This window comes from Rhinopithecus roxellana, chromosome 2 (genome assembly GCF_007565055.1).
Source record: "Rhinopithecus roxellana isolate Shanxi Qingling chromosome 2, ASM756505v1, whole genome shotgun sequence".
Lineage (NCBI taxonomy): Eukaryota > Metazoa > Chordata > Mammalia > Primates > Cercopithecidae > Rhinopithecus > Rhinopithecus roxellana.
Window position 1 is genome coordinate 180,572,144 of NC_044550.1, and position 12,355 is coordinate 180,584,498.

The 12,355-nt window shown below is 47.6% G+C and overlaps 1 protein-coding gene and 1 pseudogene across 2 annotated transcripts in view; one reads left to right on the forward strand and one right to left on the reverse strand.

Annotated features, from left to right (window-relative positions):
* AFAP1 (actin filament associated protein 1) overlaps positions 1–12,355 on the reverse strand; it is a 192,588-nt gene that overhangs the window by 140,193 nt on the left and 40,040 nt on the right. The window lies entirely within an intron of this gene.
* On the forward strand, positions 8,475–8,945 carry LOC115895201 (annotated as a pseudogene).

Below are 12,355 nucleotides of genomic sequence, written 5' to 3' on the forward strand. Positions count from 1 at the left end.
TCCAGAGTGACAGATGGGCTCTTGACCACAGGGACAGCAGGCTCTGCAGAGGAGCCCTGGGAGGTTCCAGACTGAGAGCAGTTCACAGACCTCTGCATTCCCCAAGGAGACACTGGGGGAGGTGGGATTCATTGGATGTGCATGCTGCCAGCTGTGAGATGCCACATGTCCAGCAACTGAGAGAACAGATATTCCCCATTCACCTCCATCTTTTTGCACTTGAACTTGATAATATGCATCTCTCAGTCATGATTTAAATAAAAAACGGAACCTGATTAAGGCATCGGAACTATAATACAGGATCTGGTGGTTAGAGTGGAGACAGTAGCTTCCAGGGTGCCGAGAACACGAACCCCCAAGACTCAGCCTTTCCCACCCAACAAATCACCATCATCGGTAACACCCCAAACTATTCCAGAGTTCATTTGAGACTGCACCCTGACCCCAGCCAGCTGGGATGAAATTGCAGCCCATGAGTCAAAAGTGGGATGTGGTGGGGGGCAGCAGGGTGGGGGACCCTGTAGGAAAAAGGTGGATAAAAATACCCTCCTTGAGATGGCAGAGGGCAGATGAAGAAAAAGACCATCAAGAGAACATCAAAACACACAGCCTGAAAAAGATAAACTGGAGCAGGCCGGGCACGGTGGCTCAAGCCTGTAATCCCAGCACTTTGGGAGGCCGAGATGGGCGGGTCACGAGGTCAGGAGATCGAGACCATCCTGGCTAACACGGTGAAACCCCGTCTCTACTAAAAAATACAAAAAACTAGCCGGGCGAGGTGGTGGGCGCCTGTAGTCCCAGCTACTCGGGAGGCTGAGGCAGGAGAATGGCGTAAACCCGGGAGGCGGAGCTTGCAGTGAACTGAGATCCGGCCACTACACTCCAGCCTGGGCAACAGAGTGAGACTCCGTCTCAAAAAAAAAAAAAAAAAAAAAAAAAAAGATAAACTGGAGCATTTCAACCATAAGAACTTCAACTCTTACCTCTCAGGATATCTAATATTCTACATGAGCAAATGAAGAAGACACAAGGAGATCGAGGGATTTTCCCAGTCCCACTGCCAGGGGTGGCAGAAACCACCCCGTTTCGCCTGGTCTCTTCTAACTGGTCTACGGCTTTTTACGCTATTCCAAATCGGTGACTGGCAACATCCCCTTTCCATCAGGAAAATCATGTTGAATCATGACTCTTGTAAGATGTCTAAAAAGACATAAAACTGCCTTCACGCTCTAAAGTTACATTATACTTTTAACGTAAAAAAGCTAAGGATTAAAGGATTTTTAAAAAGTACTTTCTGTCCTCCAGGAACACCCTAAACCTAAACCAGTACTTCTCAACCTTTCCCAGGGACACAGCTCACCACCAGGGGTCTTGTGAAAGGCAGATTCTGACTCACTCGATCTGGGACGAGCCTGATCATCTGTGTTCTAACATGCTCCCAGGTGGTGTCAACACTGCTGGCCACGGGTCGCACTTTGAGAAGCCAGGCCCTAAGCCACACTGACTTTGGTGCACCAGGGGCAGAGTGTTTCCAGTGCAGAAGGCGACCAGCAAGAATGTTCCTTCAGGAAATAATGCAAATGCTGCTGCCTCCCTCGCCTCCCACCCACAGCCTCAGCGAGCACGGGAGGCTTCAACAGAGGCTGAGTTCAAATCACAGCAAAGCCCTCAAGAAGGGAGACAGTGCAGTAAGAACAACGCCCCCAAATGCTGCGCTTGGCCTCTGGCTGACGTTCACACTGTCAAGTTCAAGCAGATCTGAAATGACTTGGGAACAGCGGGGGTTAAAAAGGTGCACAGGTTCACCCAGATCCTCAACCATCCACAGCAGGGGAGACTGCAGCCCACACCTGGCCCAAAGCCTATTTCTGTCAATGTTTTATTGGAACACAGCCACATCCATTTACATATCACTACGGCTGTGTTCACGCTCCAACAGCAGGGATGAGTGTCACAGCAAGAGCCTAAAGCCTACCGTATGTACTCTCTGCTCTGTTAGAGAAAAGGCTTGCTTACCTCTGTTCTGGGTCTTTAGGGGACAAAACTCGAAAAAGGAAAACCTGAAGACAAAGGATAGAATGCTAACACAGAAGAAGCATTTAAACAGAGGAGCGTGAATTCTGAGGCAGAAGAGATGTACATGTCAAGGCAAGCCTGGTGACAGTGGCAACCCAGGGACTCCGTTAGCCATGAGGGGCCAGCCCGCTTTGTGAAGGGTGACCACGCTCCTTTCAGAATGCAGAATCAGGGAGACAGAGGCAGCCTGGTCCATCTGTGTCTGCCCCTCCAACCACCACAACTGTGTCGGCTCCTTCTATACACCCGCTTCACCACCCTTCTCTTCGTCCGCCCTTCGCATCATATGACCCACCAATGAAGAGGTCTGAAGAGAGGCTCTTGCGTTACCCTGGCTGCCATCATCTCTGGAAAGGTGGGGCCCTAGGCTCTGCTGCCAAAGAGGAAAAGCCTCGAGGGCTCCTGACAGGAGGCCTAGGATTGAAGCTCCAACCACGAGGGGAAAGAAGGGCCGTGGGCTGATCTCCAGGGAGGGGGTATGCTGAAAGGCCAGCTGTCTCTCTGCCCCTGGCTCCCCGGGCAGATGGCTCCACCACTATGCATGTGGGTACAGGCGGAGGGGCAGGTGGCACCAGGCTCTGGGTAACATATGTCAGTGTGCTAATGGAAGCGAATTAAGAGCATGGTTGGTCTCACACACCAGCTTCGTAGGGCTGGGGCTGCCATGGGGAATGGATGAGATCCAGACTCCAGGAGGGTGTGATGACAGAACTGTCTGGACACAGTGAATGAACACAGACTTCAGTGGTGAAGGGTTGGGGTTGGAACTGTGCTCCACCACTTGCCAGGCATGGCCTTGAGTACAGTGCTGTGCTACCTTACCTCTCTCTAAAAACGAAGATGATCAGAGGCTTGTCGGTCAGTTTTTTAATTGTCATTATGTGAAGAATTTAAATTTAGCACAGTCCTTAGCTTGTAAGAAGTGTCCAATAAATTTTGACTACTACAGTCATTATCAGTATAATTATTATCTGTTAAAATATTTTTAAAACAAGGTTTTAAAGGATAATCTCCTCCTTAAAGAGTGGTTATGAGGATTAACCAAGGACAATCTGTAACTCTGCCTACTCCCCAGCATAACGCACAAAACCTGCAGCTATTCCCCACCCCAAAGAAACCGAATCTAGTCTCCCTTACCTGTTCCATGCAATGACAATCAACTTTCCAAACAAGTCACCCGAGTTTTTTAAAATAATAATGTCCCCAGAGTAGATACTATCATTTTACAGGTGAGAAAACTAACTCTCAGGACTCAAGGACACAAACCTAATGAATGACAGACCGAGGTCTTCTCAGTGAACGACAGCTGCCACCCAAAAATATCAGCAATTTTAGGAATTAGTAGCTCAATGATCTTTGCTTCAAAAAAGCAAAAACACCACATGCTCACTTTACCACTTCTACATGAAAGCGTGTGTTCTCCAGAAAGTTTTTTGTTTTTTGTTTTTAAGATGGGAGTTTCACTCTTGTTGCCCAGGCTGGAGTGCACGGGCGCTATCTTGGCTCACCGCAACCTCTGCGCCTCCCAGGTTCAAGTGATTCTCCTGCCTCAGCCTCCCGAGTATTACAGGCGTGCGCCACCACACCCAGCTAATTTTTGTATTTTTAGTAGAGACAGGGTTTCTCCACATTGGTCAGGCTGGTCTCAAACTCCCGACTTCAGGTGATCTGCCCGCCTCAGCCTCCCAAATTGCTGGGATTACAGGCGTGAGCCACCATGCCTGGCCCAGGGAGTACTTTTCATAGAACTAATCCAAAGGGTCCAATTTCTATGGAGAAAATTTTCTTTGTCATGCCTAAAACACAGTGTAACCCACCATTAAAAGAGGCTTTTTACATACGCCTTTGGCCCAGCTAAGGAATGTCAATGTGCTCCCCAGAATGAGGACTTAGAAGTTACAAGATAAACTAAATAATACTGAACGCCACCACGACGAACCTCCTAAAATAAAGCAAGCACCTCCAACGAGGGGTCTGATCACTCTGGACTTCCTTCCTCCCACCTCTGCCCACTCCCTCCCCCTCCCCATGGTCTGTAAAACAGCTCTTCTCAAGTCACTTGATGACATCCCTGTTGCCAAGTCCAGCTATCAAGGCTCAGTTCTCATTCCGTCCACACCCAGGGCTCAGTCCTCACTCCTCCCACACCCAGGACTCAGTCCTCACTACCCACACACCCAAGGCTCAGTCCTCACTCCCCCCACAACCAGGGCTCAGTCCTCAGTCTCCCCACACCCAGGGCTCAGTCCTCACTCCCCCCACACCCAGGGCTCAGTCCTCACTCCCCCCAACACCCAAGGTTCAGTCCTCACTCCCCCCACACCCAAGGCTCAGTCCTCACTCCCCCCACACCCAAGGGTCAGTCCTCACTCCCCCTAACACCCAGGGCTCAGTCCTCACTCCACCCAACACCCAAGGTTCAGTCCTCACTCCCCCCACACCCAAGGCTCAGTCCTCACTCCCCCTAACACCCAGGGCTCAGTCCTCACTCCCCCCAACACCCAAGGCTCAGTCCTCACTCCCCCTAACACCCAGGGCTCAGTCCTCACTCCCCCCAACACCCAAGGTTCAGTCCTCACTCCCCCTAACACCCAGGGCTCAGTCCTCACTCCCCCCACACCCAAGGCTCAGTCCTCACTCCCCCCACACCCAGGGCTCAGTCCTCACTCCCCCCAACACCCAAGGTTCAGTCCTCACTCCCCCCACACCCAAGGCTCAGTCCTCACTCCCCCCACACCCAAGGGTCAGTCCTCACTCCCCCCACACCCAAGGCTCAGTCCTCACTCCCCCTAACACCCAGGGCTCAGTCCTCACTCCCCCCAACACCCAAGGTTCAGTCCTCACTCCCCCCACACCCAAGGCTCAGTCCTCACTCCCCCTAACACCCAGGGCTCAGTCCTCACTCCCCCCAACACCCAAGGCTCAGTCCTCACTCCCCCTAACACCCAGGGCTCAGTCCTCACTCCCCCCACACCCAAGGCTCAGTCCTCACTCCCCCTAACACCCAGGGCTCAGTCCTCACTCCCCCCAACACCCAAGGTTCAGTCCTCACTCCCCCCCCACCCAAGGCTCAGTCCTCACTCCCCCCACACCCAAGGGTCAGTCCTCACTCCCCCCACACCCAAGGCTCAGTCCTCACTCCCCCTAACACCCAGGGCTCAGTCCTCACTCCCCCCAACACCCAGGGCTCAGTCCTCACTCCCCCCACACCCAAGGGTCAGTCCTCACTCCCCCCATACCCAAGGCTCAGTCCTCACTCCCCCCACACCCAAGGCTCAGTCCTCACTCCCCCCATACCCAAGGGTCAGTCCTCACTCCCCCCACACCCAAGGCTCAGTCCTCATTCCCCGCCCAGGCCCCCAGCCGCCCGGCAGCACATGACGCCTTGCAGCATGTGACACGGTGTGACACGGTTTATCTACTGCCCATTCTTCTGGAAACAGTTACTGTGGTTTTGTCACCTGTGCCGCTGGTCTCTGCTGGCTCCCCTTCTCTTCCCAACCTCTGAAGGAATCTGGTCTAGAGACTCTTTTCCTCTCCTAATTCTATCCACTCCCAAGGTGATTTCCTCTAATCCCATGATGTTTATCTTCAGTTCGGTCCTCTACCCTCAACTCTAAACCATTTCCAACTGCCTTCTTTGGGGAGGCTAAGCTCAATCTCATCTTATAGAGGGTCAAAGAGGTCACGAAAAATAATGAAAACATACCTCCAAGGAAGCTGTTGATGATGAATTTTGAAAAACAGGATACCAGAGTAAATTCAGTTATGCAAACTGAGGATCTGCTGTTTACCAACAAACGGTAGGAAAACATGTAAGAACTGCAGGCTCAATTCCACATAAATGGAGCTGAACACACAACTACAGCTACAGCCTCTTGCTAGCCCTGCGTGCATTCAGATGCTGCTTCTCCTTGATGATAGAATCTGGAGTCCTATCTTGGGAACCGCTCATCTTTGGAGTCTCTTGCATTCTGCTTTTTCTCCCCAACACTTGTTTTTTGTTTGTTTGTTTTTGTGGTATTTTTTTGAGATGGAGTCTCACTCTGTCACCCAGGCTGGAGTGCAGTGGCGTGATCTCAGCTCACCGCACCTCAGCCTCCCAGGTTCAAGCAATTCTCCTATCTCACCCTCCAGAGTAGCTGGGACCACAGGCATGTGCTGCCACGTCTAATTTTTGTATTTCTGTATTTTTAATAGATGGGGTTTCACCATGTTGGCCAAGCTGGTCTCAAACTCTTGACCTCAGGTGATCTGCCCGCCTTGGCCTCCCAAAGTGCTGGAATTACAGGCATGAGCCACCGCACCCGGCCAACACTTCTTGACATCTCTTTTTGGACCTCAAATCTAGCATGCCCAAAACGCACTTTGGATTCCCCCTACTATAACCTACTCTTCCCATAATCTTCCCCATCCCAATAACAGCATCTCTAGTCTTCCAGTTACTCAGGCCAAAATCCTTCACATTATCCTTAAAACTTCTTTTCTCTCTCTTGTCATCCAACCCATTTAAACTCTCCTTTCAAAACACATGCCAGACCTAACCACTTCTCACCTTCCTCATCATTTCCAACCAGGTCCAGCCCTCATCATAGCACTCTGGGTTACTGCAAAAGTGTCCCAATAGCCAGACACAGTGGCTCATGTCTGTAATCCCAGCACTTTGGTAGGCCAAGGTGGGTGGATCATCAGAGGTCAGGAGTTCAAGACCAGCCTGGCCAACATGGTGAAACCCCTCTATTAAAAATACAAAAAATTAGCTAAGCATCGTGGTGGGCACCTGTAATCCCAGCTATTTGGGAGACTGGAGCAGGAGAATCACTTGAACTTAGAAGGCAGAGATTGTAGGCCGGGCGCGGTGGCTCAAGCCTGTAATCCCAGCACTTTGGGAGGCCGAGATGGGCGGATCACGAGGTCAGGAGATCGAGACCATCCTGGCTAACATGGTGAAACCCCGTCTCTACTAAAAATACAAAAAACTAGCCGGGCGAGGTGGCAGGCGCCTGTAGTCCCAGCTACTCGGGAGGCTGAGGCAGGAGAATGGCGTAAACCCGGGAGGCGGAGCTTGCAGTGAGCTGAGATCTGGCCACTCTAGCTCGGGCGACAGAGCAAGATTCCGTCTCAAAAAAAAAAAAAGAAGGCAGAGGTTGCAGTGAGCCGAGATCATGCCATTGCACTCCAGCCTGGGTGACAAGAGTGAAACTCCATCTCAGAAGGGAAAAAAAAAAAGGCCTCCCAACCCACCTCTCTCCTTCTACCTTTCACCCTGCCCTACATTCTACCTTCCACTCTGAAACATTTCAGGAAAAAAAAAAAAATTATATCCACAGAGAGAGAGAGAGAGAGAAAGAGAAAGTACAAATGGGGTGAAATGTTTGGGGAATCTGAGGGAAGAGCATACGGGAATTCTCTGTACTATTTTTGCAACTTTTCCATAAGTCTGGATTATTTGGAATTCAAGAGTTACACAAAGAAAAAGAAAAAACAAAAAACACTATCTCCCTTTGTGAATCCATCCTGTCTTTCCCCTGGCAACTTAAGGACGCTCTCAACTAAGCACATCTATTTTTTCACGAACACTAAAAGAACCCTCGCCTAGTTTTGACTTTCTGTGCTTGGCAGTAGAAGAGAGTGTGTGTGTGTGTATTTCATATATATGTGTGTGTGTATATATGTGTGTGGTGTGTGTATAGAGAGGGAGAAATATATATGTGTGTGTATATATAAATATATATTGTATATGTACAATGGTATTGTACATATACAAAAGTATATATATAATACATGTGTGTGTGTATATATGTAATACATACTCCATAGCCTGTCCTTAACCAGTTCTAAACTTAGTGGGAAAAATACACACCTAAGCAGAGAATTTCAAAATAATATGATGAACATTTTGATAGAGGGATGTGTTGCTATGGAACATGCTGCTAAGACACAAAACCTCCTAGATGGGACAATGAATGAACTAAGTTTTGCACCTATAGGCACCCCCACTGATATCCTCACGAACTTTTATAGTTATATGCATTTGCTTCCCCCAGGACCCTTGTTTCATAAGGGTTAGTCCTAGAACCTAGCAAGTTCCTACTATACCTGGCACACATGCCATTCAAGAAACAGTGGCTGAGTGAATGACGAGTTAAGAACCGTTTGTCAGCCAGTGCTCAGTAATACAACATGCACTGGTATGCAAATTATATTTTTGTTGAAAGCAAGGGCAGGATCACAAATTGTCTTTCCAGAGAAAGCAAACCTCAAAAGCTTCTTTACCCTACTAAAGCGCATTATAAGAAGCTCCCCTTATATAAAAGAAAACCGAATTTGAAGGTCAGTCATCAGTTTCTGCTTGGTTTCAGAGATCCAGGAGAAGCTTAGTGTTGTTCAAGACGCAGATGGAGCCATCACAGCAGTTTAATCCAACCTCCATCCCAGAGTCTTCACAAATGCTGACCCAAGAAAATTCTCGGGACGATTCAGGGGCCTCTGAAATCTGTTCCGAGATGTTGATAAAGAACCTTAGTAACTTGACTATCAACACCACTAATGAATCCCCTTCCCCTCTACCAGAAGAGTCACTCCATCGAGTGATAGATGGAATTGCTGCAAGAGCACCAGTCCTCAGGGAAATCAGAGATGACTTGATTTACAGGAGGAGAGGAGTAAGAACATTGCTGTCTGTGCAGAGAGAAAGGATGGCAAGATTCAGATACATGTTACTCGGCAGAGTTCGTACGCATGAAAGAATACTAACAAACACTGGGCTTAAGGGAGTTAGGAAGGAATCAAGACTATTCAAATGTCCCTGCAGTTTCCGCGTGTCTAATGGATGGGATCCTTCTGAGAATGCTAGAATAGGGAATTAGGACACCAAGCCACTTCAGCCATAAATCTTGTTGTTGCACCTTTTTCTTCTTGCTGGTAATCCTATATAGCAGGTTGTGAAAGCTATTCTATGCTAGTATAGACTATACACCAATAATATTAACAAGTTCTAGGATATATTTTTCTTCTTGTATCTTTTTCTTCCTACTATGATACTAGTCATTTGTAAGGGATCTGTGTCATTTGAATGTATTTGAATAACTTTAGCTTTACTGTTTGATTTGACCCAAAGACATAAGTATTCCCATGTGTCTGAGAAGCCCAAAGTCAGTGAGATGACACCCAACATCAAGAAATTGAAGCAAAGTTACTTGTGGATAAAGAAAGCATTAGGTAGTTTGGCTATAGCATAATAACTAGATTTTCTGGCTTTCAAAAATTTGGATTGCAATCACAGCAAACATTATTTTTACAGTTTTCAGTACAAAAAGGTGTTTATATAGAAACAATAAAGTTGACATTTGAGTACCTTTTAAAAAAAAAAAAAAAAAGAAAGAAAACCACATTCATTATCAGTGGCATGTAAACCTAATAAGCCTTCACCTCTGATGACATCTCTTCCATCCCCAGGGCTAGATAAAGGAGGTTCCAGAAACCCTGGTAGTTGTGAAGGGGGCTCCCAGCTCTGACAGTCTTGCACCCTGCGGGCGCGGAGGTCACACAGCACAAGAACAACCGAGGGAAGCATCATCAGGCTTCGAATATGTTTGAACCAGAGACAGCAAATAGGCTTGAACCAACTGAAGACACCAGAGATTCACGGTGGCCACCTGAGGGGTTGTGCTCTTAAAAAACAAAAATTAAAAATTAAAATTAAAAAAGTAAAAAAGGAAGGGGTCAAGGATCCAACAGGTTTGACTGAGACGTGTGTCAGTGACTAACACCCTATATGGCAAAAGTACTCCGGTGCGCTTTGGGTACTCACAGCTTCAGCAGTATTCAAAGGCGTGTGCTTCCCTAAGACTAAGCCACGGGAATAGCCCTAGCAACTCTGCCAGGAGAAACGTCTCACGTGGATTTGGCTAGAAATACAATTGTCTTTAACAAATTAACACTGAATAAATCCTGACTTATTAGAGCCTGCGAGAATGACATTCTCAATGATAACGGTTATCACTACAATCTCCTAACATCTGCGATCCTGCAAGGAGGTACTGTGACAGCACAGGCCACATGTCCATAATGCTTCCCAGACTGCCTGTTACAGAATCAAAGAAATGAAACCCCCCTAAGAATGTCTTCGCTCACATTTAGCCAGTTGTTCCTTTGTGTGCATCTCTGTGCTAAAATGGCCATTCTTCCCCACAGCCTGAAGTCAGATGCTCAAATAAACGAGACTCACATGAAGCCAGAAACATGCAGATGCGAGGAAACCAACACAAACGAAATGGGCTGGAGAGTGTGGCCAGGAGGATGGTACTTCCCAGGAAGCAATTACTTCATCTCTGCCCATGAAGCAGGCAGCTGTCACTGTCCCCCAGGCCCACACCAGCCACTCGAAGTAGGTTCTAACCAAACTACCTCCAACAATCAACATAAATACACCACACAATTGGCTTCTGAAAGGACACCTTGCAACCAACGAGAAACTGTAAGCACAACTTTGAAAAACTGTGCAACTAAAAACCCTGGCAAGGGATAAACACTGCCACATTTTGACTCAAATACTGTTACGTGGTAGCACCGCAATAATTCACTGAAACAAAAGAATGCATGAGGAATACGTTTATATAGGAATCAGAGGAAGCATGACTAATCATTTAAAGAAATAGGTCAAGAAACTGCTAGGTTCAAATACTACCTTGAGACACTGTCAGGGCCTTAGGCAAATTCACTTCTCTTGGTCCTGTTTCTAGGTTCATCAAAAACCAGCTTTGGATTAGGGAATCTGTTGCTTTCCAATGCCTTCCTTCTGCGATTCCAGCCCAGATTTTAGGACTGCTCTCCCACCTGGTATATGAAAGCACTTTCTGTGTAAAATACCAAGAGTACATTTCTGTGTTGAATGCGGTTTGGGACCTACTCTATGAGGAAGAATATCATCATGTAGCTTTAAGCACGACGCCAAGGCGCACTCTAGGTAAGGATAACACATAAGATGTGGCCATATGCCTGTGTGTGCCTGCCAGGGAGATGGGGAAGTCTCATTTAATGAAGCCAGGGGTGCCTGTTGTACCTTAACATCCTCAGTCCACGTCAAGTTCACAACGTCCTTCTGACACCAAACCACAGGTATCACATACTTTTCCATCCTTTCCACCCAAGATTAAAATATGCAGAGCATCGTGATAAAGACCCCCCATCCCCAGCATGTTGGCTCTCGTTCTGTAGAATTACATACTTTTGGTTCAAAATGATCCCCAGGCTGCAGCGGCAAGACTGGTCTCTGTGGGGACAGCAGGCCCTGCAGCAGCCACCACTCCTGTCGCCACAGTCTGATGCAGCTGCAGAGAAGCTGTAGCTGAGGCCATTCACTTTGTGAGAGAACCGCACAGGAGGGAAAAGGTAGGGAAGGTAGGGAAGAGGGCAGGTGAAGAGCCAGGGAAGGACCTGTGATGAGAACGGAAAGGAATGCGCCTCCCTGTACGCACACTCAGATTTTATGACAATGTGGGCAGGGGGCTGAACGGGATGCCTGAGAACATTCTTCCAAGTTCTTCTGCTGATTTTCTAAATATTGGTGTAAAATCTGAACTCAGACAAAATTTTTTTAAATCGCTTCAATCAACATCTTTGTCTGGTGTTCAGCATCACGTCTACATGATCATCTAGAAAACCAACTTCTGTTCTAAGGCTCACATCCTCCTATAAAGTCCCAGGGATTTTACAAGGGAATGCACCTTTCATTCGCATCAAGAACACACACAACTACCATTAAAGAATGCTTAATTTACTTACATAATTTTTTAAACACCCGCATTTGAAATACAGTAGAGAAGACAACTTTTTGATAGCTCTGCTTTCCAACTGCGAACTGCGGGTGGAGAAAATAACCTACCATGATTTCTAACCAGTCAACAACCTGTCTTCTCTGGCTGCAGTAGGAGCAATCTTTCTGAGCTCAGGATGAAAAAGAACCCAGCTGGTTAGGGGACAGATAATCATCAGTTCTCGGCGGGCTTCCCGGGTCCCAAATCCCCATGTGATACGTGGAAGTAAAAAGCTATCAATGACCAAGCATCTGAACGCTTATCCCACCTCGCCATCTGCTTCTCCTGCCACGCAAATTTAAAATTAATAAGCCTGCTATTAGAGAACAGAGTTGGTGCTGCATCTGTCTTCCTAACATTACGGATAATTACCAGCCCACAATGGCTTCTCATCAGATTTGAGTGGTCCCTTAGACAGGAAGCTAAAGTGCCTCAGCCCTAAACTGAGAAGAAAACAGAAA